Source organism: Phyllostomus hastatus, unplaced genomic scaffold (assembly GCF_019186645.2).
Source record: "Phyllostomus hastatus isolate PE091 unplaced genomic scaffold, TTU_PhHast_1.1 phas_contig_524, whole genome shotgun sequence".
Lineage (NCBI taxonomy): Eukaryota > Metazoa > Chordata > Mammalia > Chiroptera > Phyllostomidae > Phyllostomus > Phyllostomus hastatus.
In genome coordinates, this window is record NW_025333900.1 from 3,441,058 (window position 1) to 3,448,127 (window position 7,070).

Consider the following 7,070-nt stretch of genomic DNA (forward strand, 5'->3'; position numbering starts at 1 on the left):
GGAAAGACAAAAAGGTGACACAGGGAGTGGCATTTGTGCTAATTAAATGTGTCCAGGACTCTATCATGTTTCAGATGTTTCTCGCCGCTTGTTAAGAAATTAGGACATTAGATGAACCCAACGTTTTTTATTCATTAATTATTTTTACCATAAAGTCCTTTTAATAAAAATGTTTTAAAAAAAATAAAAATATTTTCTTTGTCACAGCTAATATATAGCTGTCAGAAGGAACAGGGTATTTCCAACATTATACAGTTTGCTTATGGAAACTCTGGAAGAGAAATTTCTCACTCAAGAGAATGGAATCCACTAAAAGGTTCACAAGGAAAATATTCCACCTACAGAGTATATTCTGGCAGACTTTTCTAAGGTTGGTTGCTGGCTGACCCCAGGTGTTTGAATAAGGACAATGGTGTCTTACTGTTACTTTCATACATGTTCTCTTGGAAACAGCTTACCCACTCCTTGGGGTAAAATGTGGCTGCTCAAGTCTGCAAGAATTCAGGCTGCACTTGGGCCACTTTCCACAATTCTTCATTGTGGATCATAGGGCACCACATCTCACACTGGCTGACGGGAACCGTCGGGGTATCTGTGGGCCACCGCCACCCTTAGTGCATTTTTGGCAGTGGTCAGGAGGTAACTGGGCTGTGTGTCACCTAGGGAGGTCATTTTGGCCAAGACAATGTCACCTGGACAAAAATGCTTATAGATTTCAACCTTGTTTTTTTCAGTAGCTCAGACATCTTCCTTGCAGATAGTTTCTCAAAAAGAGTTCTTAAGTGGTGTGGACCCCACAGGCAGGATGTGTACTTTGCTACTGATGTGTACTTTGTACTTTGCTACTGGCCAAGCATGCACTGATGCTAGAGACCTTACAGGTTATGATGCTCCACCCTGGCAGTAATTGGGACTTTGTTTCTCTCATCACAGACACAATAGGAAATATATGTTCTCACCACTCTTCATCATGTGGCCAGCAAGCATCAAAAAGATGTAGCCATGCTGGATATAGGTGCAGCCACCTGGGCTGCCCTCCTCCAGGTCACACAACCGGTGTCTGGGGATGCAGTTCCTCAGAGGTGGTGCCATGACTTCCACTGTCCCAAGCCCCTAGGTTTTTAAATTATAGTAAACATACAATATTAGATTAGTTTCAGGTGTACAACATAGTGATTTGACATTTATATACCTATGATAACCACGGTAAGTCTAGTGACCATCTGTCACCCTACAAAGCTATTATGATATTATTGACTCTACTCCCTGTGCTGTTCACTACATCCCTGTGACTTATTTTATAACTGGCAGTTTGTACCTGTTATTCCCCTTCACCTTTTCTGCCCAGTCCCCATTCCCTTCCCTCTGACAACCATCAATTTGTCTCTATGTATGAGTTTGTTGCTATTTTATTTTGTTTGTCTATTTCATTTTTCAGATTCCACATGTGAGTGAAATCATACAGTATTTTTCTCTGACTTATTTCAGTTAGCATGAGATATTATGCTAAGTGAAATAGATATTATGCTAAGTGAAATAAGTTGGATATCCAAAGTCTATTTATTTTTTAAGTTTTTAATCAAAAATTTTTTAGGTAAAGTTGACATTCAATGTTACACTAGTTTCAGGTATACAGTACAGTGATTAGACATTTATTTAACTTGTGAAGTGATCCCCCTGGTAAGTCTAGTACCCACATTACAGCCTATATAGTTATTGCAATATTATTGACTAAATTCCTTATGCTGTAGTTTACATCCTGGTGACCATTTTGTAACTGCCAACTTGTACTTCTTAATGTCTTCATCTTTTTCACACATCCTCTACTCCCCTTCCCCCATCTGGGAACCAAGAGTTTGTTCTCTGTATTTGTGAGTTTGTTTCTATTTTATTTGTTCATTTATTTTGTTTCTCAGGTTTCACATATACATGAATTCACTTAGCATTTGTCTTTGTCTGACTCATTTCACGTAGCATCATACCCTCTAGGTCCATCCATGTTGTTGCAAAGGGTAAGATTTTATATTTTTTTATGTCTGAGTAATGTTTCATATTGAGCACATTCTCTTTATCCATTCATCTTTTGATTTGAGCATGTAATCTATATTCATTTAAAGTAGTTATTGAAAGGTATATAGTTATTTCACTATATTTTATTACTTGCTTCCTTGCTTTTATTACTTGCTTGATTGTTTTTGTAGTTCTCTGTTCCTTTCTTGTTATCTTGCTTTCTTCTCTTGTATGTTGGTGACTCTCTGCAGTGCTGTGTTTGAAATCCCTTGTCTTTATTTTTGTGCATCTCTTATAGATTTTTGTTTTGTGGTTACCACGTGTTACATATATTCCAAGCTATGTTTATAACAATTCATTTTAAGATGATGGTCACTTAAGTTTGAACACATTCTAAAATCCCTACCATTTTTCACTCACCCCCACCACATTTGGGTTTTTGTCATTATTTTTTACTTCTTGTATGTGAGAATGTGTATGTCCCTTAATTTGCTGTTATAATTACACATAATCTTCCTACTCTTGCTTTTTAACCTTTGTACTACTCTAGTGAGGGATGATCTACTTCTTTTATTATATGTCTGCTGTTGTGAGAATTTTTTCTTTATTATATTTTCTTATTCATATTTATTTTCTTTTTGTTAAGAAGACCCTTTAACATTTCATGTAATACTGGTTTGGTGGTGATGAACTCCTTCAGCTTTTTCTTATCTGGGAAGCCCTTTATCACCCTTTTGATCCTAAATGACCACCTTATTGGGTAGAACAATCTTGATTGTAGGTCCTGGGTTTTCATCACTTAATATTTTGTGCCACTCCCTTCTGGCCTGCAATGTTCCTGTGGAGAAATCAGCTGACAGCCTTTTCGAAGTTCCTTTGTAGAAAACTAACTGCTTTTCTTTTGCTTCTTTTAAGATTCTCTCTGTCTTTAACCTTTAGCATTGTAATTATGATGTGTTTTGATGTGGGCCTCTTTGGGTTCATCTTTTTGGGGATTCTCCACACTTCCTTGACTTGTGTGTCTTCTTTCTTCACCAGGTTCAGGACACCAGGTTGGGTGTGTGACTTAGGTGGGACAGAATCTCAGAGCATCACGTGGGTGGGGCAAGAGATGAGTTATTCAGGTTAATGGAGACACAGATTTGGTGTCCAACTGTGCCTGTAGGCTATGGGGGAGATAGGCTCAGCAAAGAAACAATGGCACCTATCACATGAATAGAGGGAGGGCTCAACAAATGAACAATGACACCCATCAGCATTTTAGTCCCAGAGAAAGCTATTTTTTCCAGCCCTTGCCCAGAGGCCAGAAAATCTGGTTCCTTCCCCAATGTCCCTTTTCCAGCTGCTGTCCCTTCTCTGGAGCGCAGGGAAAGTGTGAGCAAGTGAATCTATGCTTGAGCCCTTTAAGCAGATGCATGGGACTACAGCAGCTCTCCATTTCACCCCGAGTGAGTTCCTGCTGATTTTCACAGCCCCTGTTGTGGGGATTCCTCTTCCTGGCACTGGTGCTCTGGGTTGGGGAGCCCAATGTGGGGCTGGGTCCCCTTGTTCCTCAATGGGGAGCTCCACATGAGATATCCCTCCCGATTCTTAACTACCACAAGTCGGCGTGTGACCAGAATGTTTTATGTCTCTGTCCCTCCAACCATTCTTGACATGGCTTCTTATTTATATCTTTAGTTATTGGAGTTCTGCTCACCTACTCTTCAAGTGGTCCTTAAGGGCAGTTTTCTATAATTTAGTTGTAATTTTGGTGTGGTTATAGGAGGCAAGCACAGCATTTACCCCCTGCTCTGCCATCTTGAGTAGAAGTCTCAGAGTTGTTTATTTGTTTTTTTTAGTGCTTTGCCTTATTTCTAATGTCATGGACTTTAGTCACAGGACCCTTTGGCAGCTGGGAATCTCTAATTGAATAATAGAAGAGGCAGGGGCAGAGTACGGAAGAACACTCAGACTTGATCAGGGAGCCAGCCCTGCAGAGTGAGTGGCATTCTGAGTGATCATCTTAGCATACATATGGAAAGTGGTGCCCCTAGCCTCTTCCTTCCTACCCATATGCCTCCTTGGTGAATTACCTTTAGCTTTCACCACGTGGTGACACTTGATATTTTCTGAAATAATAACAGAGACCAGGAGTCAGTCATCTAGCCACCATTATTTCCCTGGACTGATCACTTAACATCTACCTCTTAGCTTTACAACTCTGCAAAGTATAGAGAACCAGGTATGCATCAGCATCTCATTTCTACTGACTCGACCACCTCGATCTCTCATGGTGTTTCCACAGGTCTGCCCTTATTCTGTCCTCCTTTTGGTGGACAATAATTCAGCTTAGTCAAGACACTCTTTACATTCCTGAAAATGGTTAGCCTCTCTTGCTTTTCCTTCTTCAGTGAATAATTCTATTCTCTTAATATTTACTCATGAACTTGCATACTTTCTTGTCAACTTTTTTTGTGTATCCTGCACTTAGAAAGTTGAGCCAATGTTTTTCAAAGCTCATTCTAAAACAAAATAATCTCATTTTGTCCTACAATTCTGATGAATACATGTCTAGTAGACTTTAAAGTTTAATCTAAAATTGTATTAACTGTTGTTATTTCATATAAGTGTATTAATTTAATCTATATTACTGTCTCCCATAGCTATTATTTTTTGCTATAAAATTATAAATAAAAAAATCAAAGATCTAATAAGCCAGTTCTCAAACCTCTAACCACTTAAAACTGAGAAGCACTCAGAGTTCTGTACAATATCCAGACTTCTTTATTTTAGTGTATATACTTCCTTTCTCTGTATGGTGTAATTGGAAAATAAAACAAAACAAAAATATTAGACTTGAGCCCTTAACCCATTACTTTTGTCTTCACAGCCTCAGGTGAGTCATTTAGCATCTCTGTGTCCCCACTTTCTCATTTGTAAAATGATATGGTTGGATTATATCAAGTGAGTTTTCAAACATTTCCTCCCTCCCTCCCTCCCTCCCTCCCTCCCTCCCTCCCTCCCTCCCTCCCTCCCTCCCTCCCTCCCTTCCTTCCTTCCTTCCTTCCTTCCTTCCTTCCTTCCTTCTTTTTTCTTTCCTTTTGGCCATGATAACATTTCTTAAAAGACATCTTAGGCAGAAACACAGAGTATATAATAGTAAAAGCAGAGCTCTCTGGTTGCAGCCAAATGTCAAGATCCTAAGACTCACCCACTTTGACCCTATTGCCCAACTGTTACCCATCCCACCTTGTTTTAACAACTTACAATTCATGTACAAGCACAGCTTTGGTACATATGAGTATTTACATCCATAGTACATGTCTTTAATAAAATGAATATACATGTGAGGTTGTGCATTTATGTGTTTATATGAGTATACAAAAGAAATCCAAACTTCCCCAAGGGCCTTCAAATCCATGATTAGGAATAAGATCAAATGTCCCTAGCTCTTTCAGTCACAGCCTAATACAGAATGGCAGTCCCATGCACACTACTCCCTCCCTAACCCCTCCCCTACCTCTTCCCAGTCCTGACATCTACACCACCCATCCCCAGGGAAGGCCAGTAGATGGTCTCACTTATACTCTGGCAGATACTGCTGCACTTCCCCTGTTGCTTCTTTTGGCTCCTGCTGGACACCCAAATCCCTGCTGCTGCCCATCATGTCTATTGCTCCACCAGGCAAGGTTGTCTCGTGCTGGTGGTGGTTTCCACACCACCATTTTTCTGCTGAGCAGGTGAGTGGTATGGCTGCTCCATTGCAAACAGCATCTCATGGAGTTCATGCTACTACTCAGCCTCAGTGCCCAGGCAGCAGCATGCCCAGCACCATGAGCACTTGCTGGACCTATGCCTTGCAACATGACAGAAAGAATGCCTTCTTCTGTTTAGAAAGAGTGTCACTCAAGCCTTAAGATTTTAAGAATTTCAAGACACAGCTATTTTCATTTCTATTTACCCTCCCCCCCGCCCCGCAATTGCCACCTCCTCATAAGACACAAACAGATGGCCAGTGGGTATTGGACCAGGAAACATACCTACGTGACAGAGATCACACTACTGAGAGAACTGCCCCCTCCCTAGAATGATTAAGACTTTTTACTAGGACAAATTCACTGTGCCTGGTTTATTTCTTCCTTAATGCTCTCCCTGGTGGCTTCTCAGCCCCTGTGCAAATAAACTTCAGTTGTCTGGATGTGTCCCAGCAGGCCTGAACCCCAGATGACCCATCCCAGGCTCATTCTGAGCCCCTTTATACACATGTGTGGATGAATCAATGTGTGGTTATAGTATACATTAGGAGGAGCTGCTTATCAAAGGAACTCAACAGCTGGAGGATTTGGATCTTACCCCACAGGTTTTCAATTCAGGGTGCATATGGAAACTCTTCATATGTGACAGGGAGATATTAAATGGTTAATTCTTTAGCTGAAATTGAATTGGAGACCTTGACAACAATCACACTATGCTTAAAAGGAGGGGCTTCAGATCTGGGTAGAAAAACTCTTCACTATGCAGTAACACTGCTGTAGTTTTTGGCAACTGGTTTCAGAAATAACACAAATAAAGCCTGTGACAAAAAAAAAAGAGTTCACAATTTAATGGAAGAGCCAGAGATACAAACAGACAATGAGAAGGACTTCATTAATGTTGAGAATCTCCCCACTAGCTCTCAATCACCCACATCTCATACTTTCAGCTCCCTTTTCAGGGACTGATGCTATATCTCTCTGACTGGTTACAGATTCTTGAGAGCAAGCATGATACCCTTTATCTTTTTTACTTCTAAAGCACCTAACATGGTGACTACATACATAGTAGATTCCAATCAAGTGTCTGATGAATGATTTTTGAGCCATCAACAGAAATAATAAATAAACTACAGAATAAACACTGCAGACTTTATTTTGCAGGTTTGACACTGGGTGCTTTATTTCTTCATGACCTAGATGTACACAAATTTTTGTGCGGTTGGTGATCTGTAGAAATGGGAAGCAATAGTGGGTTGTGAACTTGTTCTGGGTGTTGCAGGGCAGGTAGCAGGGCAGCAGTAAACAGGCAAGTGTGGGGAAAGA

At 40.4% G+C, this 7,070-nt stretch overlaps 1 pseudogene; it reads right to left on the reverse strand.

Moving 5' to 3' along the window:
• Window positions 1-485: 485 nt before the first annotated feature.
• Window positions 486-1,092, reverse strand: LOC123824069 (annotated as a pseudogene).
• Between the last annotated feature and the right edge of the window lie 5,978 nt (window positions 1,093-7,070).